This window comes from Camelus bactrianus, chromosome 12 (genome assembly GCF_048773025.1).
Source record: "Camelus bactrianus isolate YW-2024 breed Bactrian camel chromosome 12, ASM4877302v1, whole genome shotgun sequence".
Classification (NCBI taxonomy): Eukaryota; Metazoa; Chordata; class Mammalia; order Artiodactyla; family Camelidae; genus Camelus; species Camelus bactrianus.
In genome coordinates this window covers 39,438,009-39,462,927 of record NC_133550.1, presented here as the reverse complement: position 1 = coordinate 39,462,927, position 24,919 = coordinate 39,438,009, and the positions used below count along the sequence as shown (strand labels likewise).

Genomic DNA, 24,919 nt, shown 5'->3' with positions numbered 1-24,919 from the left:
CAGCAGCCCCCCCCCCCCGAAGTTGCTCCCACCTGAGTCTCCTTCAGGGCTCTCCTGGGCATAACGCAGACTTCTGAACATTCTGTGCTCTGTTCAAAAGAGAGAGGCTCCTCCTTCTCAGAGCATGAAAAAGCTAGATGGAAATGAGTCTCCTAGCACAAAAAGCTGAATGTTAAAAAATCAATTAACATGACTTCACCAATGCAAAATACAGACCATGAAAGGGTCTTAACATAGTGCAGACAGCATCTGCACTGCGTTAGAGAAAAACAGAGGATGCAAAGCCAAGAGAGAGCCTAGCACCGTGGCTAAAGGCATGACTTTGCAGCTGGACCCAGGTTCAAATCCTAGTGCTGTCTCTCACTAGCTGTGACACTGTGGGGAAGTTAATCTTTCTCAGATGTGATTTCCTTATTGTAAAGATGGGGGTACTAGTAATTTCCTCACAGGATGGTGAGGGTTTAGTGAGAGATGGAAGCGCTCAATGAATGTCACGTAATTAATGCATGACAGGGGCAGAGATACGAAGTTGACCTTTAGGAATAAAAACGGAGAGCACTTGTTCATTTTCTGCATCTCACCGCCCGGTGTACGAGACATCCTCTTGAGCACTGTTCAGAGAACAGATGGTGAGTCAGGCACTGTCTCTCCCTCCCTCAGCCTCCCTGACCTCTCGTCACTTTGCTCTCCAGGGCAAGAGGACGGCCCCCACCACTCTCACTGGCAGGAAAACACAAAGAGCTGCTGTTCCCTGAATACCAGTGGCATTTCCAGATGCGGTGAGTTCTGGGAAGGAGCTGGAGCAGTGATTTCCCATGGTTCTTCCATTCCCATCTTCCTGAGACTGTGGGGTTTTGCCCAACAATAGCCCTTTTATTGAACAGCGGCCTTTTCCCATCCCAGAGATTAGGGACAGGGGTGGCACTGCCGGCCTCCTGGAATTCCGAGGAAAGGGAACCTGGGACAGGTGTAAAGGTAGGTGAGGACCCTCCCTGGAGCACAGGGTGAGAAATCATCCCCACGGGGTTATTATCAGCTCGGCTTCAGGTCACTAGCACGGAGCAGTACAAGCCCATGAGCATCAGGGCCGTGTGCCTGTGTCCAGCAGCGCAGGTCTAAGGCCTTTCTGGAGAAGAAAACAATTACTCAGGTGCTGTCAGGTACAGTTCCAAATAGCTGATGAAAGAATAATTGCCATTTCCCACATGACATGATCAAGTGTCAATAGGTCAGATGAGCACCCTGGTCCCTCATTCCCATTTTCCCGTCAGTAGGAAAAGGATGAGCTCCTGCCCAAGGCTGGCCAAACACGAGGGTGGAAACAGGCTGAAATTCCCTTCCCAGATCTCGTCAGGGAAATGCTCCTTCATCCCCTGAATACCTTTTTAGCCAAAAAGGAAACCTGAGGCCCACGCGCCCTTACCCTGTTAATAACTGAAGCACTTTCCTAAAAGCACACAGCCCGACTTGATTAAAAATCCAATCAGCAAATCCAAAACCTTCATAAACGGTTCATGCCTCTCCAGGGCTTAACCTTGACTTCCTGAGAGTGGTGCAAAGGACAGCACTGAGTGACAGCTGCCTGGGAAGTCAATTTATGCTGGATTCCAGGAGGAACAACAGAGTGTGCTGCTATTTACTTTTCATAACAAAACGGCCTAGCCCCTTAAGCCTGTCTCTTAGTCAAAGAAAACTGTTATTGTTATTACAGGGTAAGGCCTGGCTCTAAGGTCTGAGGTCTGCCTTCGCCCACACACACTGCCAGACATGTGTGGGTGGGGAACCTCAGATGGACCCTCCGCAGAATTAGGAAAGACTGACTCCTGGCCCTTGCAAGCAGTAGGAATTTTTTTTTAATTAATTTTTTTTTTTACTGACGTACAGTCTGTTTACAATGTTGTGTTAGTTTCTGGTGTTCAGCACAGTGATTCAGTTATACACATATATATACACATATATATTCCTTTTCATATTCTTATTCATTATAGGCTATAACGAGGCATTGAATATAGTTCCCTGTGCTACAGTAGGACCCTGCTGTTTATCTATTTTATATATAGTAGTTAGTATCTGCAAAACCCAAACTCCCAATTTATCCCTTCCCACCCCCTTTCCCCTCTGGTGACCACAATTTTGTTTTCTATGTTTGTGAGTCTGTGTCAGTTTCGTAAATAAGTTCATTTGCCTCATTTTTTAAAGACTGCACATATAAGTGATATCATATAGCATTTTTCTCTTTAAGCAGTAGGAATTTTTAAAGTTCTCTGTGCAATACCTTCCTCAGCTTCCATAATAATAATAATTACAACAACAACAGCCAGAGCTTAGTGAGCCCTAAGATGCGGCAGGCATGTTGTAAATCTCCGTATGTATTCTCTCTCTCTCCATTTCACAGCTGCCCTGCGGGGTAGGTTCTACCATCATCCTCACATTTCACAAATGCAGGAAGTGAGGCACAGAGGAGTTAAATAAGGAAGCTGTCCAAGGTCCCGCAGCTGAAATGCGGGTAGAGCTGGGATCCAAACACACAGTCTGGTCCCAGAGGCTGTACACTTGCCACTAGGTTCTTCAACCTTGCTTGCTGCATTCTGTGTTTTCCTGTTTTAGTTTTGTTTTGCTTTGTTTCTCATGACATTTGAGGACGAAGCCCCTCTCCCTTTCTTGGTACCCTAGAAAAACAGTGGGTGGCATTAGATGGCCATCTCACACTTGTTGCTCACTATCCACACCTCAGCTGTTTCTACACTGAAGACTGCTGTTTCATGACTTTAAAAACAACAACAACAACAAAAAACCCCAACAATTTAATATTGACTCTTTCAGATTTATTGCCCCAAACGTTATTTTCTTGTGATGATGTAATTTTATTTCTCTTAAGAAGCAGAATAAAATGGTGGAACATGGGTTTTGAAGACAGAGAGGTTCAAATCACCCTTCTGCTACTTCTAGATGAGTGACCCTTGGGCAAGTTGCTTAGTATCTCTGAGTCTTAGATTTTTTGCATATAAAATGCGGTAACCATATTATGAGAAACAACGGATATGAAGTATATAAAGCACCTATTATATGCAATAAAGAGTAACTCCCTAAGGCCTTTTCCTGTTCTGAAAGTCTGTGATTATTTAGCTTTATTGCTTGGTATACACTTTCAAGGAAGGAAAGGCTTTGGTTTGCTAGTTTGCTTCATTCTAAAGCATGTCTCCTGGGTGTAGAAAATCAACTAACCACCGCTGAGTATCTTCCAGCTGCCCAGCCCCATGCTAAGACCAAGGGGCTTCCATCCCAGGGAACAGCAAGACACACGTGCAAGGAAGGAGAAACTATCATTCTAAGAAGTAAATGACTGAACAGGAGACTAAGAGAAAGAGAAAACATTTCCCACTGGGCCCTGTGTGAAGTCAGATGAGAAAAAGTTTTAGGAAAGAGCAGATTGGGACAGGCAGAGAAGATGAAAAAAAAAATTCAGGAAGGGTTCAGAGAGAGAGTGCACAGTGCGGTCTGGGATTAAAGATGGAACATCACCAAATATGCCCAGTCAATAGTGAGACAGCTGGCTAGGCAGCAGAGTTAATGGCAGGAAGTCAGGATTAAATAATTAATTGATGGTGGACACATTACTGTTACATTCTGCTTCACCGAGTGCATTACACATGTGACTCTACTTAATCCTCACAAGGGCTATGCTAAGCTGGCATTGTCTCCATTTTGCAGTTGAGGAAATATACTCAGAGAGACTCAGATTCACATTATTTCCACATCTGACCCTCAATACAGTTCTGAGAGATGGGTAGGGCATTATCTCCATTTTTTATGCTGCTACCTTTACTATCCTGAAATGAAATAAACTCATGAGTAATGTAATACCTGTAACTGTGACAACTAAAGCTGCAACTCCCTCAAAGTGCTGCCTAGGGAACAGGATGCCCTAGGCTAAGACCCATCCAAAGTCAAAGGCAGGACCAGGTCTCAAACTCCGGTCCCCAGACTTTTGGAGCAAACTTCTTTCTGCTTGAAAAGGAGGGACATGGCCAGAGCAGAGTCCTCGGATCACAGAGCTATGAATGGGAAGGCTGAACAGTGAGGGCTGGCCTGCAGCTTCCTGTCCTTCTAACATTGGCCACTGGTATTGGAAAGATGGAGACAGTTACATCAGTCACGTCCATGGCACGTCCTCAGGTCGTTCGTCTCTAAAACTCATCTTGCTGAAATGGAAGTTCAACATTTGTCTTCTACTCTGTTATGGCAAACAGTCCACATCCTACTTCTAAGAAAAATTTTAAAACCACAGGATTTTTCTTGAAAAGAATCTTCATGGCCAACTCAAAGCAAGTTACAGTACAAAATGGGATATTTGTTTTTAAGTCTGTGCATGGCTCTGGATTAGATTTCTCTTCCTCTTTGTCAAGCCACCTGACAGGATGATGGCTCTGATCAACCCCGTCAACAAAAAGCAAAAAGACATCCAGAGCTCATGTTCCAGAGGCGCTTTTGGTAAATTCCGGACTAACCAATTTTATGCACAGATGGTCAGAAAGAAAAGCTAAACATTATTTCCTTTCTTGCGGTTTAATTCATGTGCATTAACACCACGTTCGCATGCTTGTAAACCTATGTCACGATCAATCAGACAGTAAGCAGTACGGACTTCTCTCCGCTGGCTGTGTAACATTCACTTAGCACACACTAAACGAAAAAAACAAAGGAACTGCTTTCCTGCGGCTCAGGTCCTGAAGTTCCATCTACCCAGAATTATTCATTCAACAAATGATCACCAAGCACCTATGCAGTGCAAGACGCTGTGAGAAGTTTAAAGGATTCCACAATCTGGTTAAGAAAAGGAGCCGGTACCCAGGCAAAAGCCGCTGTGTGAGGGGGGAGCTGGGAGTTTAAAGAGAGTCCAACCAACGTTTGATCATGTGGTAACCAAAGCCAGGAACTATATGGATAAATAAAATCCACAGACAACCCTTGATTTAAATTAATTCAGCAGGTCAACCTTTTCAAAAGATTAATATAAATCTCTCTTAATTAGCCTTAACTATACATACTGGTGCCTAAGACTAGTTTATTTAGAGGGAAAAGGGACTGTGGGTTATCAAAGGTCAGTTGAGTGGTAGAGACCAAACACCAACCAAGGGAGAAGAGAATCCTGTGTAAAAAGGAGCTAACTTTAGGTGGGAAGTTCCTGGTGCTTATAGTACAGGATAGGCATACAGTATTGTGGGCACACATCGCCTGGCGTACAAAATCCAAGAGAGAAAGACTTACAAAGCAAGGGAAATACAGAACAAAAATATCAGGTTTGTTAAAGTTCTCTGATGCAAGGCTCAATTTTATTAATTCTGTCCTCACTTGTGAAAGAACAAAATACTACATTTTTAGGAAATGGGTAAATATTGCCAAAATTTGCTTTATTCCTTACCACCTCGGGAAACAAAATATTTTAATTCTCTTGTGTCCTCATATTTTCAATGGCAAATTCCCTAATTTCTTCTCCAAAAGGAGGATAGTATTCTATTTTATGGAGTGTAAAAAAAAAGATTGCTTTCATGATATGACATCCTCATCTTGTGGAAGGCTGGGACATTGCTCCTAGTTTTTTTTTTTTTAAACAGCTTCATTGGGTTATTAGTTGTATACTGTAAAGTTTGCCCACTTAAAGTACACAATTCAGTGAGGTTTAGTATATTTAAGATATTGTAACGATCACCATAATCTATTTTAGAACATCTTCATCATCCCAAAACCAAATCTTAAACCCATCAGTAGTGACTCTCTATTCTCCCCTGCCCTCTGGCAACTGTACCTTCTCATGGGGGATTAAATGAGATAAGTATGTAAGGAGAACTCAATAAACACAGCTATTATCATCAAGATGATTTTTTTTAATAGAAAGGAGTATAGTAAGAAAAGAACTGAGAAAATCATTTGATCCTTGCAATTCACTTTTACTTTGGTCTCAACAACTTTTGGTCTAACTATGAAATATTCATGTCTAATACATGATAATGCCTAAGACTCTTAAATTGTTCATGTAGCCACTTTTATATGGACACATGTGTTATCAGTTAGCATTTAGATTCAGCTGTGAGTAACAGAGACCCAAAATAATGATTTAAACAAAATAAAAATGCATTTCTCTTGTATATGACATTCCAGAGGCAGGCAGCACAGCGCCATGCCTGCTAGTTCTGGTCCATAAAATCCTCACTGATCCAAAAGCATTCTGGATCACCGTTCCTACATCCTTTGAGTGTGGCCCTTGTTCTCATGATTCAATATGGTAGCTAGAGCTCCAGCCATCATAACTGTGTTCCAGGCAGAAAGATGGAAGAAAGGGTAAATAAGAAAGAGAGGACAAAGGGCACACATCAGTTTTTTCAAAAGGATCCTGGAAGCTACCAAACAACCCTTCTACTCACATTCTATCAGCCAGAACTAGTCACTTGGTCTCCTGTGGTTATACGGGAAGCTGGGATATGTAGCCTTTATTCTGGATGACTTGTACCCAACTAAAAGTTTTGAGTTCTGAATGAATATTATGCATAACTAGCAGCCTCTGCCACAACATTCAATATGCTAGAAATTCAAAAGATTATAAATAGGTATTTTAAAAGGAGGGCATCCCTGACATCACTCTGCTAATTATGAGGAATTTGTAGAACTCTAGCTGCAAAGATTACCAAGAACATCAGGAGACCTGGCGCTCAGAGGTGAGTCACAAAGGAGATGAAAAGCTGTTGATAAAGTGCTTGGAGATAACTGGTTCATCAACAGGTCTTTTCATCTCCTTTGTGGAGAAGGACATGAAAGAAAGATCATTGATGCTTGAGAAAGTAATACAATGGTTTGGGAGTTTGAGATTTGCAAATGATAACCACTACATATAAAAATAGATTTTAAGAAATTTCTTCTGTATAGCACAGGGAATTATATTCAATATTTTGTTATAACTTTTAATGAAAAGAATATGAAAATGAATATGTGTGTGTGTGTGTGTATATATATATATACATGAACTGGGACACTATGCTGTACACCAGAAATTGACACATTATAATAACTGACTATACTTCAATTAAAAAAAAAGAAAGTAATACAATGGTAAAGGTGAGCAGAATCTTTGATCCAATAAACCCATTTCCTGCATTTTATTCTATAGTGAAACAAACTATATGTACAAGTGAAGAATATTCAATGAGGAAATACTCAGCTGTACAGTAGAATTGAATTACTATATAAAACTCTATAGTACATTATAGTCATTAAAAATGAAAACCATGTACAAACAAAAACTTTATATTATGAAGTAAACAGAAAATTTTTATTAATAATTATTAGAACACATTAAATGTATATACTGAGGACATAAATTTAACTTTTTAACATTGACCAACTGGTTAGGGGCTCCAATCTCCATCCCAGGTCATAGCTAGATGGGCTTTACATAAGGCTGGAGTTTTTAAAAATATAAATGATTCTCTATTCTGTGGTCTTGGAGAATAAAAAAATTAAATCAACAGATAACACCAATTTATCTAAAATGACATACCATGTATGACCTTAACCAGAAGTGTAATCAGCTACAAAGCTAACTATTCTGAATTTACCTCCTTTCCCTTCTCTGTATCCCTCAATGGCACTAAGAATGATTAGATCACTGACAACGTGGAGACTACGAAGCAAAGGAGTAACTGTAACAGTTAAAGAAACAGAAGAAAGAAGTATGCAAACTGAATGATCAAAATTAAATCATCAGCTCCAGAATAACTACAATTAGAACTGCAATCTTTTAGAAAAGGTTTGCCTCCTCTGAGAAACTTGTACGCTCTCTCCTCTCCAAAAGTGGGAGTTATGTGCCTTATCATGTTTCCCCGTTTGCCATGGCTGCCAGGAGGCTCCATGAGAAATTGATCAAAAGGCCTATTTTAATACTTATGGGTACTATTCTGGCAATCTCTTCTTTTCCTTCGTTTTGATTTTCAATTTATAGATCCACTTTACTAGCTTCATTATTATACATCTGTTGGAAAGTCACTTCAAAGTGTTATAGGAATTAGAGGAAGGAGCGAGGCAAGTCAAATAAACAAACTCCCTGGAATCTTTCATATTCCACCAAAAATAGCGTATAGTCTAGCTCTTCCTAAATAGCTCATCAGAACTCTCCACTGCTCTGAGCTTTTACAACAGACTCTGCTTGACTCCTTTGTGCCAGCTGACACCTTCATGATCTCCTCAAGGAGACATGTGGCCTGAAAACACAAACATCACGCTTCATCCTGATGTAGAGCCTGTGGTTAGAAAGTGATTGCTATCATTTTCTATTCATATTTTCTCATCAGAAAAAGAAATACATTCTATTGTAATTCTTCAACACAGATACTGCAAACCATCTAATGTATGCCCTTTGTAACAATGAACTAGCTGCCTTCGCAAAGCCTATAGATTTTTATCCTGCATAAATTAGTTTACAATATAGAGTACAAAGGGGAAAATACCAGAAGAGTCAATAGCTCTGATTTTATTTAAAAGAAAAAAGTATTCTCTTCTCTCTAACAGGAAGTATTGTTTTTCTTGTCTATCCACGCCATTGTTTCATGTTTTGAAAATCATATAAACTACAAACAATCCCAAACCATGCAAAACACAGGAAGGTTCTCATGAAAATTACTTCTTTCAGCACATGCAGAGGGTTTCTTACACATCACTTCACGGCAACAGTCATTTATTAACTCTTTCAGTAACTATTCACCAAGCACCTATGATGTGCAAGGCACTGATTCTGCCTGCCCTTGTCCTAGACAGTATCACTTTGGGGAACACAAAGGGTTTCACTCAAAACTGATTTTCAGCTTGCACGCTGCAGCATGGTTTTGCCAGTTCTTCAAATTTTTATGTTTTCTTGTACCTCAATCCCCTTCAGGGTCCCCTGCCAACTGGTCTCTTCTCCAGCATCCAGACCTCCTCCATGAATTCACGACTGGCACACGGGAACTTGAGGGCACTGCTCCAGTAGTTATGGGGTAGTATTTATTTTGTATCAGTTGATATTTTTAACATGCCCTCGGTTTGGTTTCTCCTTATTTTGGTTTGACTCACAGATCCAATACTACAGCCTCATTCACTCACCTCACCCATCTCTTCCCATCTTCTGTCAATTCTTCCCCTCGCCTGGACACAGCAAGTCTGCAGAAGGTCAGACTCCCTCTTCCCCTCTCAAGAGGATCAGGGTCTCCCTTTCTACATTTTACTGTAAGTGAGTCAGCCCGGCTGGGGCTTTCATCCTTTCCCCAAGAGATGTTCAAGGTATTCACTTTGTCGGTGGCATCAAGCAAGCTCTAGCTTATTATCTTGACAAAGTTGGAATTGTCACAGGGACTCTGCTTAAAACAAAACTGTGCCATGAAGAAAAGCAACTGTGGGTGACTAGACAATCCACACCAGGGTTTGAAAATGATTAAAACCAGTAACTAGAAATTTGCTCAGGCAGAATCCCAAACTAAAGCACTGGAGGGCAAGAGTGACAGATGCAAAATCTGAGCAACAGTTCCAGCAATGATTATGCAAAACACTACTGCCCGTTCATGCTTTGATGGTAATGCACTCATTTCTCCAACTTCCAGCACACTAAATGCAAGCATTGCTTAATGACAGCAACTGGGTTGAAAGGTAATTGGGAGCTGAAAATAGAGACTTTGCTTCATTATAATAATCCTCTACCAGGAATGTTTGAAAAAGCACTATTCCCTGGGCATCTGTTTAAAGGAATAGCCATTAAAGATTTTAAGGGTGTTACCATTCACAGTGTTTTTAAGCCATGAATGCTAAAAAGCCCATAAAAAATAAATACCTTGCCATCTATTCTTTAAAATTTTTATTTTGATCAAGGGCCCAGGATGGCTGAATCCCATCTCAGGTCAAAAAAATGTGAGAGCAATAAATTCAAACCATGAGCCTAGCCTACTCACCTGACTTCCCCCTAAGGCTGTTTTTTCTTACTCCTCTTTTCCTTTCTACTCCTGACACTCCTCCAGTATCAGCCACCCCACCATGCCTTGTACAATCTTTTATAAGAGGCAGAGTGCACTGAGGAAAGGAAGAGACAAAATCTTTCAACATTTCTTCTCTCCTGCCACCTCTATAGTCCGACCAGCCCCTGGAGATACCCTGGGGGTGACGGTGATGGTGGCAATGGTGGCCACTATGTATCTCCTCTCTTCCAGACATGTTAAAAATATAGTCTCTAATTCTCGTGAGAACTCAAAAAGAAATAAATAGTTTTAAATTCATTTTTTGATTGCAAGTGATAGAAAACACAGCTAACTGGAGCTTACTAAATTGGGGTCTATTTTCCTTGCATAACAAGAAATCTGGATATACAGTTCCACGGATGCTTAGGAGACTCTATGATCATAGGACTTGGGATTAGCATCCCTGTGAGTCTCCTGGTCATCTCCCTCATAGTCATGAAATGGCTGCAGCGGTGCCAAGCATCACACCCTAGCATGGCTGCATTCAAAACAGGAAGCAGAGAGTAGCACAGGCAGAGGTTCTCCTCCCCCACCTCCCTCTTACCCAGGAAAAAAATCTCCCGAAGACTTCCTCATACCTCTCATGGACCTGAAGCTCATGTCCGCCCCTAAAGCCAGGGGCAAGTCCCATCTTTCCAGAGTTTAAGTGACCTCTGTCTGGTTTTGTTAACAAGGAAGGAAAGAGTAATGGCTTCAGGGCAAACAACGAACAGTCTGAAATAGTCCTGTCATCCCTAAACTGTAGATGAGGAGACTGGACCTCAGTGAGGCCACATAACCAGCCAAAGGTCACAGCGAATAGTAAGTGGCAGAACAATGATCCAAAACTGGGGGTCGGGTTGTTCTCTAATCCACTGAGCAACCTCTGACTGCAACAGCCCTTCCTGCTGGGATCTAATCACCTGTCTACAGTGCCCCCTCCTATTTTCTTTCATTATATATATTTTTTCTTAAAATGACCATACTAGGTCTCTGAATTCAACTGAAGATGTATTTAAATTTCACCCAGGACTGTTGAGGCCAGCCCCTTCCCACCCATTTGTAAGAAGTACGTCGAAGTCGGTCAGGTCAAGAGCACCTGAGGTACAGTTTCTGCTCTGCAGAAAACAGCTACTCCCTGATGATCCTGTGTCTGGGGCTGGAAACTCACTCTCCCCAGGGTCACCAGGGGAGCAGCCACCCTGTTAACAGGGCCGAGGGGACTCCCTGGCCACCAAGTCGAATAGGCAAGCAGAGCCTGACAAAGATGTCACCCTCAGGGACACGAAAGGGCGAAAGCCTTCAGAAAATCTGCCAACGTTAGGCACACACCTCCACCTCGGTGCCAGGTGGGGTAGACGTGGCATTGACCGAGGTCGGGCCTGGAGGCAGCAGGGGCGGTAGACGATGAGGGGCAGGTTCCCAGCGCAGGCACTTACCCCCGTGCACAATTCTTCACCCTCCAGCTCCACTGTCTTTCACCCTACAATGGAGACAACAATGGACCCTATCTCACAGCACTTATTTGAGAATTATAAGACGTCATGGATGCAACGGGGTTAACAAAATGTTCACGTGATGAACGTCACTGTATTAGCAGGAGTGGCAGCAGCAGAACTGGCAGGGGGAGGACAAAACAAGGCCAAACTGCCTGTCCTGTTCCACTGGTTTTAAAGATTCAAAGGAACTATCAATTTCTCTCCTTGTCTGCTCAGCCCAGAGCTTAGAAGTCTGGCTACCTTCTCCCTAAATTTACTCAACTACGAACAATCATCCAAAACAACACACACAAAGTATACAATTTGCTATCACACAACATCTTGTTTTATTTTTTTATGCTGGGTTTATGTTTTTCATGTGTATTTGTTTTTTGGGGGGGAATATCTCAAGGAATCAAGGGAATGTACATTCAGGTAGGCACATTTTAAATAAAAGAGCAAAGAATCACCCGTGTACCCATCGCACAGTTTAAGAGACAGAATAAAATCATCTTTGAAGCCCTTTGTGTCCTTCTATGACTCCAGGCCCTTCCTTGCCACCCCCACCCCACCCTCGCCCCATCCAGAACAGGTAAACATCAATCTGAATTCTGAGTTAATCACTCCTTTGCTTTTCTTTATTGTTTCATCATACATATGAATAAGCAATAAATCACTTAATTTTGCTTTATCAAACTTCACATAAATGAAATTACACAGTAGGTATTTTTCTGCAACTTGCTTTTTCATTCAGTTTTTATTTTTTGAGCTTTATCCATGTTTTTATTTTTTTGAGTTTTATCCACATAATTATACTTCATTCATGTGCACTGCTGTTTAATAGTAGTCCATTGTAGGACTATACCACAATTTACTCACCTATTCTCCAGTTCATGGATATTTGCCTTGTTTCTGGTGTAAAATTCCTAACCTCAAGATAGGCTTACACAGTTTTTAAATATTCAGGGTAACCACATAATTTGTTATCGAAACTGAGACATATTTGAGAGTGAAAGGAAATGCTATTAATAATTACGCCGGGACAACAGTAATAAACCATTTTATATGCTACCTTATAGATACTGAATATTATTCTAGGATTTCCTAATCAGTCCCCTAAAGTGGAGACTGAGGCATTTAAGTCCAACACTGCTTAACTAATGGTTCACATTTCAATGCTGTTGGCGCCTGCGTTCGGAAGTATAACCCTGAAGGAAAGCCCTAACAACTAATTATTTCCTCCATCCTGGGCAAAAGAAAAGCAAATTCTTTAAGAGGTAACATGGAGAAAAGGCACAGCTTCCCCGCCTCTGCTGTCTCAGACATCCCCAGTTTAATACATCATCCCTTCTGTGTATGACTGTATGTGTGGGGTTTTTCTCTCTGTCTCTGTCTGTCTCTCTCTCACACACACACACTTTTCCAAATTTAATAAAGTTTTATTTTTCAAAGTGTATCTGTGCAGGGACCTGCTTCTGCATCTTCACCAGCAGCAGGGGCATCTCTGCCCTTGGTATTTCTGGTGTAAATTACTTGAGTTCTGTGCACTGAAGCCATTTTAATAAGTCCTTTACTAAGGAGCTCCTAAAGCACCGCCCTGGCCAGGGAGTAGCTTTTTTTTTTTTTTTAAAGAAATGTTTTAGACGTGGAAAAATCGACAACTACAGGACAGCACCCCCTGGGCCTGCAGAACACGTGTGCCTTTTGCTGTACAAAAAAGTTCACAGCCATATTATTCAGAAAGAACACGACTGTCCAACAAGAGTAAAATGATCAATTGTGGTATAGTCATACAGGAGGAATGCTCTCCAATAATAAAAATGCAAAAATTATTGCTGCCCGCAATAAATTAATCTCACAACCAAAATGTCAAGGTAAAGAAGCAAAAAAAAAAAAAAAAAAAAAAGAGGGTTATATACACTATGACTTCATTTATATAAGACTCAAAAATGGGCAAAACTAATCTTCAATGTTAGAAATGAGGAGGAGGTGAAGGATATTGATTAGGTTGACAATGTTCCATTTCTCCATCTGGATGGTAGTTACAGAGGTGGTAACTGTGCTAATTCATCAAGTAATACTACTGAAGATTTGTGCACTTTTCTGTATGTATATTATGCTTGGAAAAAGGTTTGCTTTTAAAAACCTAAAACTAAAGCCACTTCTATTATTTTTGTTTGTTTTGTTTTGGGGGGGTAATTAGGTTTATTTATTTACTTATTTATTTTAATGGAGGTACTGGGGATTGAACTCAGGACCTCATGCATGCTAAGCGTGCACTCTACCACTGAGCTATACCCCCACCTTCTAAAGCCTCTTTTAATAGAATACTCTGTTACAAATTATTTTCACTGTTAAACTATCGGTGTGACCTTGGGCAAGTCACTTAACTTCTGTGTATCTATTTCTTTATCTGTAATAGCACCTGATGTGTAAAGGAGATGTAAGAAGTACTTGACATAAATATATGAAACATGCTTATTAGCAAGTACTTGGCACACAAGTATGTACTCAAAAATGTTAGCTGTTAGAATTACTGGTATCCCATCGACATCTGCCCTCATCTTTGGGACTTACATCCCCATTTATCATACCCTGTGGACTGAGTGAGGGCATACTGACAGAGACAAGTCTACCTGCCCCTGCTGGGCGGCTACGGAGAGGAATGGGTAAACCCCTTCCAGAGGACAATCTGGCCATATGTGCCAAGAACCACTCCCCCAAAAAATGTTTGTACCCAGTAATTCCGTTCTAGGAATCTATCCTAGAGATGAGACATGCAGACAAGATTTATGTTCTGTAATGCATGTTATTTGTAAAAGTGGAAAACTGGAAACAATTTATTATCTCAAGAAATAGGTAAATAAAATAATGGCGATGAGAAGTTTTAATGACATGAAAAAGTTAAGTATAAAAAAGCAAGAGGTCCCTCTGTACCCATTTAAAAATAATAACAAATACACATGGAGGAAAAGATAAGAAATTACATCAAAATTTAAGATGGTTATTGCTAGATGATAGTACTACAGGAATTTACATTTTTCTTTCTTATACTTTTCTGGTTTTTTCAATATTCTTCTATGAGTGTATATTACCTTTTATAACCAGAAATATAAATGTGAAACAGAATTGTGTCCTCTTCTCCACAGGCCTTTATCTCTGTTGTCAAGATGACAGCCAGTCACAATCCATCTTATTTTTGGAAGGACACCAGCACACAATGGGAGGTGCTGGAAGGAAGGTGACAGCCAGGTTGGCCATGGGCTTCAACAACAAGCCCCTGAGGGATGGCTGAAGAAATGAGGATGTGCACCTGGAGGAGGACTAGTCGACAGGATAGCTGTCTTGGAACATTTGGTCACATGGAAGAGGGATTACCTTTGCCCTACTGGGCTCAGAACCAAAACCAGTGGATTAAAGGTACAGGAGGGGAGAAGAGGAGGGTGAAGATTTAGCTCAGGAAGCAAGCACGCTGTACAGTCCTTCCTGCCCAACAGTAAGGAGCTCCTCTGGAGATGGCCAGTGAACTCTTGCTAGCATCTGGGCACCCACACGGTACCATCCTGAGCCATCCTCCACGAGCCTCCCAGGCCAGTCCACCCCGTGGACAACCACACGAATTACAGTCTCTGAGGTCTATAGCCAAACATCTGGTACACCCTCTCTCTTGCCCTATAGAGAGTTCTTTAAAATTTACCCAAACTGGACCACTCTTCTCCATTTTTTCCATTAGATCATCTTAGTCCAAACCGTCAGCACCTCTCTCTTCCCTGCACTGCAGTGGCTTCCCCACTGGTTTCTGTCTTCTACTGCTGCCACCCCTGCCCTCCGTCTGTTCACTACACAGAAACTCAAGTAATGGTTTTCTTAGACTAAAGTAAAAAAAATCATCAACATGACTATAAAACTCAAAGTGGAGATTCCAGCCTTCAACAGGGACCTTCTCCGTTGCTCCCTGCACTCCAATCAAGCTGGCTATCTTTTAGGTCCCTCATTCACGCTCCACTCTCTCCACCTCAGGGCACTTGCATGTGCTGAAACACTCTCCATACCCTACTGGCTTGACCCTTTTGCAGCTCAAATCTCAGATGTCATTCCCTAGATTTAGTCCTATGATGACATCTCAATGCCCTGAGAACCTTCATGTGGTTTATATGATTTCTGTGTGCTAGCCAGAACCAACCAGTCTGCACCCACTGCTTTTGGTCTCTCAACCAAGCAGAATACCACTGAGTTCCTCTTATGCATAAGCACTCCCTTTGTTCCTCAGTTTTTATGCAAGTTGCTTCCTCTGCCTGGTAAAATCTTGTAGCTAATTCCCATTACCTTCAGGACTCAAGCTGAATGCTCCTCCCTCAGGAAGCCTGTCCTTCCCTCCAGACACGGAGCTAGGTACCTCCCCACTGTGTGCCTTCAGCACCTGTAGTTATTCTGTCACAGCATTTACTCTACTCAATTGTATGTGTATTTCCTGCCATTTGGTAAACTATATGGGGGCAGGGATTACATCTATACTGCTCAGAATGGTTGACTATATATGACTTTTACCCCATGAAAGAACAAATTAAGGTTAAAAAAATTAGGAAAGTAACAGATTGTAACAGGAAGCATTCTAATAAGTGGTATTTTCTTCCTAGCACGATGAAGCAAATCTAGACTTCACTCAATTCCCTGTCCTAAGCAAAGGTTCCTGTGTTGTCACTTTTATTTTCACTAGCTGGCATGGTAATTATTCTTTACCAGGACTTGAATGCTCCCGGGCAATCTTCAGTCTGCACACAAAAAGGATCGATAGGTACTAAATAGGCCAAAAAGATGTATAACACTGAATTCGTAAAATGGCAGGATATGAAAGAAAGGTAAATTGGGAAAACACTGAAGGATATAAGACTAATCAGCAAAAAATAAATCTTCCATAGTCTGCTTCTCCAGAGGCATAAACAGCTCCTGTTCATTTGATAAAACTGCTTCATGTGAAAGACCTTCAGAAGCCCAAAGCCAGAGCCCTGGTCTGGGCCTCAGAGTGGATTCACGGTAGAAGTAAACAAACAGAGGCCAATGCCCTGTGTCCCTGTTGCTCAGGACCTCGTGGAGCCATCATACAATTCTGGACTGCCTACCTCCAAACTCCCCTACATTTGAGAGAAATACACTTCTACCTCATTTCACATCGGACAGCTTTGTGCAAAAGATTTTCCTGGGCCTTTATCCCAGGTCAGCCTCTTTCAAGGCACCAGTCCTGGCTTTGTCCTCTGAAGCAAGACATTCCAGTTTGGACCCCTTTACATGTCAGCCCTACAAGTGCTGTGGGATTTGGTCTAAGAAAACCTGGATTTCTGTGTGATCTTGGGCAAGTTGCTTAAGTGCTCTGAGGCTTGTTCTTTAGCCACAAAGTGAAGACTCCCTCCTTCTTTCTATCTTTCCCTAGAAATACTGTTTAGGGGAAAGAGCACAGGTTTCTGAGTCAGACATTCATTCAGATCACTTAATGGCTACGTGATCTTGGGTTCTTACTTAACCCCTCTGAGCCTCAGTCTCCCCATTTTAAAATATCTTACTTCACACGGCATTCTAAGGACTGGATGAGATATCGAATGTGAAGCACTTACAGGGTGGCAATGGTACACCCAGTAGTTTACTACAGAACAGTAGCTGTTACCAGCCCCCTTTCCACTCTGAGGTGCTATAAGTTATGGTAACAATAGCGAACGATAACTAAGCACAAATGTGTCAGCCCTGTTGGAACACCTTTCATGTACAAAGGCATTTATTCTCACAACGATATAAGTACTGTTATCATCTCCATTCTACAGATGAGAAAACTGAGGAATGAGATGTCAACTGCCTTGCCAAGGTCACACAGCTAGAGAGGCAAGCCCAGGCAGTGTGACAGCAGGATCCCTGCTCTTTACTGCCAAAATACACCATCCCCACATTGCTTGCCAACTGGGGGTAGCATCATGTCTCCCCAAGCACCTGGAGAGCTTCCTCAGGGCATGGCCTGCACTGATGCATCTCGGTGACCTCCATGGCAGCTAGCAGGGACTTTTACCCACCACGAGCCCTCCAAGCACCTGTGATAACTGACTAGCAGACAAGACACAACCAAGCAATTTCCAAAACATGTACTTTGTCAGATGACCTTGAAGTAGATCATCTGCCTGCTGAACCAAGGTGTGCCTGAAGTTAAACACAGAGGGTCTCTGCCACAGGAATAACGCTCCTCATGCAAAATACAGCTCTTGGGTTGTCAAAGTCACATCCCTGAAGCCTTAAAAAACTCTGAGAACAATCTGACCAATGTTTATATAATCCCAGAGTCTGAACTGTCTGAGATTAAGGTCTCTGTGATTAACTCAAATTAAAATACCTGCCAGACAGAATGAAATGTGCCACGGAGTTTGTTGATCTATAAAGAGCTACCATGTCCCTCTCAGCACTGATGGACAACAGAACTCTCATGATATCACCGTCAGGGACACTTCCTGATTATGTCACTGTGCAAATTAGGTGCTAGTGGTGCAGGTGAGAGGACACACACCTCATTAACACAGACTCCATTAATCTGGACTACGTGAAAATTCTTAGCGCTGAATTTTATCTTTCTGTTACCTCTAAAGGAAAATAATATGTATAATAAATGAATAAACAAGATCAATTCATCCATTCTACTAATATTTATTGTGAATCTCTTATGTCCTAACACTAAAGTAGCAGTCAGAGACCTTATTTTGTGCAATTCTCATTAAAAGAGAACTCTGTACTGCAGCAAGGAATGTCTCCATTTTAAAACACACTAGAAGTCTTCATAGACAGAGAATACAGACTTGTGGTTGCCAGGCGGGTGGAGGGTGGGAAGGGATAGACTGGGATTTCAAAATTGCAGAATAGATAAACAAGATTATACTGTATAGCACAGGGAAATATACACAAAATGTTATGATAACTCACAGAGAAAAAAATGTGACAATGAGTGTGTGTATGTCCATGAATGACTGAAAAATTGTGCTGAACAGTGGAATTTGACACAACATTGCAAAATGATTATAAATCAATAAAAAAATGTTTAAAAAATAAAAAATTAATAAATAAATAAAATAAAAAATAAAATACACTAGAAGTCTGGAAAATTAATTATGGTACATCCATACAATGGAATGCTATGTGACCATAATTAAACCAGTGGGGTAGATCAGTGGGTGCCAACATATTAACAAGAGTGATTGCTGAATGAAAAAAGCAAGAGGTGAAACCCTCTTTAAAGCATTCCATTTGTATTAAAAAATAACAAGAAGATAATGAAGATACACACATAAATGAAGAACATGCAGTGAAAGTCTTGGGAAGGAAAGTCAAGGAAATCTGATGGTCTGAGATAGAAAAACCTGCCCGCATCATCTACAGAGTCAGGAAAATGGTTCACTGACAAAAAAGAAAAGACAGAAAGAAAGGTTTAGAATTAAGAAATGCTTTACTGCTGTTACTAAAGGTTTGGGGTGGTCAGTAATTTCTTTAAGCAGATGCTAATTCAAGGAAGGCAAATTTATATAAACACATATGTTACCACTTGATTGGTTCTATCAATAAATTTTCAAAGTTTATTTTGAAAAGACTCATTTGAAATCATCTATGTTATTTCTAATAGTAGACAGAAAGATGTTCTAAATAGTGCGAGTAACCCTTAAGGATCTTTAAATTTTTTTAAATTTTATTATTTTTTTATAGAGGTACAGTCAGTTTACAATGCTGTGTCAATTTCTGGTGTACAGCACAATGTTTCAGTCATACATACATATACATATATTCCTTTTCATACCCTTAAGCATCCTGACGGCCTTTCAACACTAAACTCCCAGACAGAAAGCTCTTAGACAAACCTGACACGTCCAGCCGCCGCCTCCTCTACCATCTCCTTGCACCAGTGACGGGGAACTGGGGAATTGGAAACTGACAGTTCTGTTTTGTCAGTGCTGATAAAAGGGGAACAAATTACGTATTTTCCCTGAGTGTGCAGTACGTTGTTTGAAATTGTTTTGTTGTCGTTTTCCCCCCAGTAGCAGCAACTAGGCAAGACATCTGGTAACTTCTTCAGGAAAAGTTTGAACAGATTTGTGGGTGTAACTCTACTCAATATGTTTTGTAAATAAACCCTAGGCAATGCCATCAATTAAAAATCTTTTTAAAGATGGTTTTAACAACAGCAATGCCCTGGAAACTAAAGTTCCAACATCCCAATAATCTTAAGACCCACCACGTATGGAAGACTCATCAGGTACCGGCAGGCACTGTGCAAAGCACTCGACAGGCAAGGAACATTTTAATTCTCACAGCTCAGTGGGGTGTCTTTATTAACCTCATTTGGCAGGTGAAGAAACAGACTCGCTGAGAAGAATTAACTTGCCCAGAGTCACAGAGCTAGCGAGTGGAAGAACTGGGATTCAAACCACGTGCTGAAAGAACTCCAGGGAATCCTGAAGCACAGGGTTCCCTCTAAGCCCAGCAGCTCATCAGAGAGAGAACGGTAAAAATTAGGGGGACAAGGAAGGAACCACTGTCTCTGTGAGCTAGAATTGACTTTCTGTGACTTCTGGCACCTTTCAGCGGAGCATGCCCAGTGTAGCAGACTAAACAACAAGTCTGGCACTTGGAAGTCTGGGTTGTCCTGGTTCCACCACGAGCAAACCTGCCTGCATCACTTACCCTGTCCAAGCCATGCTCTCCACAGCTGTAAGACGGCTGGACCAGAATACCCTTCAGCTCTAGAACTGCGTATCTATGAGGACACATGTACAGGAACCATTTTTTCTGGACGGGAAAGTAGAAAAAAGTCGAATCTAAGCCACAGAGTGTACAACCTAGCACATGAGGCACTCTGCAGAGAAAAGCCCTGACAGCACTAACCAGCAGTCAGCTTCCAACACAACTGCACTAACGACTTCCAGTGGCCACTACTAAATCCAGTGGTCAGTTTCTGGTCATCCTAATTGCCGATCAGCAGCATTTGACAGAGTTAACGCTCTCCTCTTTGAAACCTTTTCTTCACTTGACTTCCAAGACATCACTCTCTTATAGATTTTCCTCTACCTCATCACCTCCCCAACTCACACAGTGCCTCGGAGTTCAGTCCCAAACCTCGCTGTCTACACTGATTCTCTCGGTGCTCTCATTCAGTGTCGTGGATTTAAATGCAAATCCGCATGCTGATGACTCCCAAGTGCATATCTCCGTCCTGGAACTCTAGACGTAATTTTACGTTCAGCTGCCTACTTGACATGTCTGCTAGGATGTCTAATGTACATCTCATGCCCTCAGATGAGCTCGTATTTCCCACCTAGCTCTGCCCTTAGTGAAGACCCACTGGAGTAAATGACACTACACCCTTCTGGGTGCCCAGGTCTAGGACTCTGACTCCCATCTCACTGAGGGTTAAAGCCAAAGTCCTTACAATACTTAACAAGTCCTTTCAGGCTCTTATCCTCACTCATCTCCAGTGATCTCTCTGAGAGATCTCGTCTCCATTTGGTCTTCCCCACCCCTGCCCACTGCAGCAGCCCTAGCCTAGGCACTTGCTAGTCCCTCCACTTGGAACACTCCCCTTGGTACCCACAGGCTCACTCCCTCACCTTTCTTGGGTATCTTTTCAAATACCACTTTCCCTGATCATTCTAAACTGCAACCTTCCCCTCAAAGCACTCTCTTTCCCTCTCCCCTGCTCTGTTTCCCTCCATAAAATTTCACCATCTGGTGTATTTTGTATTATATTCATGTATTTCCTTACTGCCTATATTCCCCAACTAGAATGTAAACTCCAGGGAGGGAGAAGGGTTTGTCTGTCTTGTTCACTGATGTATCGCCAACACCTAGAATACTGCCTGGAACATAGCAGGCATTCTTTGTGGAAAAAAAGGATTTAATCTATGTTCACCCATGCACAGCTCATGAAGAGCAGCAGAACAGGCCACCCCAAAATATGCTACTTTAACATAAGGATTACTTTGAGTTGAAGACAATTGAAGGAGCAGATAAAAGAAAAATTCTTGGCCTTCTCCCTATTCACCTGAAAGCAGGACGTAAACTTGTACAGGTGTCCCCCTCCCTCTCCTCTCTACCAGAAAAGACAGAAGTTAATCACTGAGACACTCTAGACCCTTATCAGCCCAGAGACGGCACCAGAGAACTCTCTATAACTACCCTTGCTACAACTGGCCCTGATCTACCATTAGTTTCCTTATATATTTACCTTCCCACAATCTGCCAACCCTGGAAGCTCGAAGTCCTCTTCCTTTATCTTGTCACTTCTCTAAAAATTTACTGTTCTTGCTACACAACCCCTTCAGCTACTCATCTCTGAGTGTTCCCGGATGCATGCATGATGCACATGTTAATACACTTGGGTTTGCTTTCCTCTTGTTGATCTGTCTTTTGTCGGTCTAATTTACTGAGCCCAGCTGGGAAACCTAGGAGGGTAGAGGGAAAAAGTTTCCTTCCTCCCTCTACATTTGGTGCACCAGAGCACACACGGTAGCCATTTCTCTGTGAGAGAGAGGAAGATGATGAAATACTGTCTCAGACACTAGTTTCTTTTCCTCTTGTCTAAAAACAGGGGTCATTTTTGGACTTAAGGAGAAGTGTATATCGTGGTGTCTCACTTCAACAGACAGCAACATGTCCAAGGCCCTAGAGCTGGCAAGTGGCAGAGTCAGGGTTGGAACCGAAGCAGCACAGTTCAGAGCTGGTGCTCATAACCACTAGGGTACACTCTCCCTGATGCATGCTCTCTGCTTGCAGAGAGATGCTGTGCATCATCACTCCTTTGGGAATTGCTCCTCTCCCCCGACCCTTTGTGATTCTGGAAGGGTTGAATGTGCCCTCTACCTCAGCTACAGGGGTGGATAGGGGCGCCAGAAGGTGCCCCAAAGATACAGAAGGAAGGGAACTTCCAGCTGGTGCTTCTCCCTGTGGATGCCCCTTCTGCTATAAAGATCAAGTTTCTCTCATTCAAAAACAAGGCTTTCAGGACACAGCATGAAGCTCCAGGAGTCATCCTTCCACTGAAGCAACCACTGAGGTGGAAGAAGTGATTGGAATCAACTGTTCAGGAACCCTGGAGCCTACCCGGACACTTACAACCACCCGGGGGGTGCTTGGTGAAGAGAGAGGCTGCTGACCTTTCGTAAGTGAGCAGTGTGGGTGAACCAGCTACCACCCCCTTCCCGTCACAGCTGTGGAGAGAGAAGTCCGCATTCCTAGAAAGGCTGGCTAGTGCCAGAGTGGGCAGTGGGGACCTTGCCCTCTAGAAATGTGAGGTCATGTATTCTGGTTGGTCCTGCGGTGCTGAGGAACTGACAAAGATGCCTGCCTTGGTTTTAGCCCTCTTAGCAGCAGCAGCTTCCCCGGTGGCATCCACTGGAAAATTTTAAGAGACAAAAAAAATCCCTCCTTTTTGGAGCAAGACATTTAAGGAAATCTTTGTTAGGCCACAGGCCAACCTCCGAGATAACAACAGAAACTTCAGTGACCATACACAGCAAGAAATGCATATTCGCAAAAATAGTGTAGAAAAGTCACAAGTGAACAACACCAGCCCTCAGCAACACCAACACCACCAACAAAAAAAATCAGCAAACCCTGAAGAGTGGAAGAATGAGATTTCCAGAGTTACTACACTATAAAACTCAGAATATTGAATTTTCAACAAAAAACGACACAGCATACAAAGAAATAGGAAAATATGGTCATTCACAGGAAAAGAAAAAAAAGAAAGAATGTATCAGAAACCATTCCTGAGGAATGCCAGACACCCTGGAATTACTAGTCAAGATGTTAAATCACTGTGTTAAACCTGTTCAATGAGCTAAAAGAAACCATGAACAAAGAATTTTTTAAAATCAGAAAAATTAAGTATGAACAAAATGAAAATATCAACAAAGATAAAAATTATAAGAAGGAAGCAAATTCTGTAGGTTAAAAGTATAATGACTTAAATGAAAAATTCACTAGAGGAGTTTCAACAGCAAATTTGAAGAAGCAGAAAAAGACAATCAGCAAACTTGAAGATAGGAAAACTTGAAATTATCAAATCTGAGCAGAAGAAAGAAGGAAGAAAAGTGAACAGAGCCTGAGGGACGTGTGGGACACCATCAGGTAGACCAGCAATCTCAGAAGGAGACAAGAAAGGGACAGAAAGAATATCTAAGGAAATAATGGCCAAATCTTTCCTGAACTTGAAAGACAAGAATACACACATGCAAGAAGCTCAACAAACCCCAAGAAAGATAAAGTCAAAGAGATCCACATGGAGACACATTATAGGTAAGATGACAAAACCTGAAGAAAAAGAGAAGAATCTGAAAGCAGAAAGAAGTGACTCTTCATGTACAAGGGAGCATCAATAAATTAACAGCTTATTTATCATAAGAAGCCATGGAGACTGGAAGAAAGTAGGATAACAGTTAACGTCCTGAAAGAAAAAAGTCAACCAAGAATTCTGCGTCCATCAAAACTACCTGTGAAGAATGAAAGAAAAACTAAAATTAATTTCTAAATAAACAACAGATGAAGGAGTTCAGTACTTGCAGATCTTCCCTACAAGAAATGATAAAGGATAAAGACATTAAACTTTAACTCAAAGCCATAAGAAGAAATAAACACTGATAAAGGTAATCAAATAAATATGTGAACCAGTATAAGTGTACTTTTGGTTTATAACTCCTCTCTTTTCCTATATGATTTAAAAGGCAAATACTTAAGATAAATCTACGTTATTGGGCACACAATGAATACAGTGGTATCTGTGACAGAAACATAAAAGGGGAGGAACAGGGATGTACAGGAACAGAGTGCATACTACTGAAACTAAGTTGGCATTAGTCAAACTAGGTTTTGTAAGTTTTCTTTCAATCTGAAATGCTAATTTTAAAACCAATTTTATAGGAAATATAGTGTCATTGTGGAAAAACTATAAAATCAAATAAGAATAAAAGACTGAAATCACCTCATGTCATGCCAGCTTTCTCCTGATTGAGCTGAAAAAATTTTTTAATGACTCGATCTTTTCTAGGAGAGCCAGAGTAGAGAAGGCAGTGTTTTAGACAGGGGATAATATGAGAGAAGAAGAGTGGCAGAAAAGATTGTTTTTTCCTTTTTCCTAGAAGAGATAGCTTTCCTTTTGGTCAACAAGATTTTTTCAGAGTACTTCGGATATCAAAGGCACTACTGCATAACACTTAAGAAACAGACTCAGGCTAGCCTGCTCAGGTTTGAATTTGGATCAGTCACGTACTAGCTGTGTAACTTTGGGCAATCTCTCAACACCTCAGTTTCTTTATCTGTAAAATGGGAATAATAATAGTACCTACTTCATGAGGTTGTTGTGAGGAGTAAATGTTACTACATATAAAGCACTTAGAACAGCTCCTGACACATAGGCAA

General features: G+C 41.6%; 1 protein-coding gene across 3 annotated transcripts in view; it reads right to left on the bottom strand.

The window, feature by feature from the left end:
- Positions 1-24,919, bottom strand: part of TMCC3 (transmembrane and coiled-coil domain family 3) — a 235,178-nt gene that overhangs the window by 169,765 nt on the left and 40,494 nt on the right. The window contains exon 1 of one of the 3 annotated variants that reach the window (XM_074375284.1): positions 19,366-19,399. The exons of the other annotated variants lie outside the window; for them this stretch is intronic. The gene's annotated coding sequence lies outside the window, so the exon portion shown is untranslated. Of the gene's footprint in view, positions 1-19,365; positions 19,400-24,919 lie in introns of those variants that run through there. 3 annotated transcript variants of the gene reach the window in all.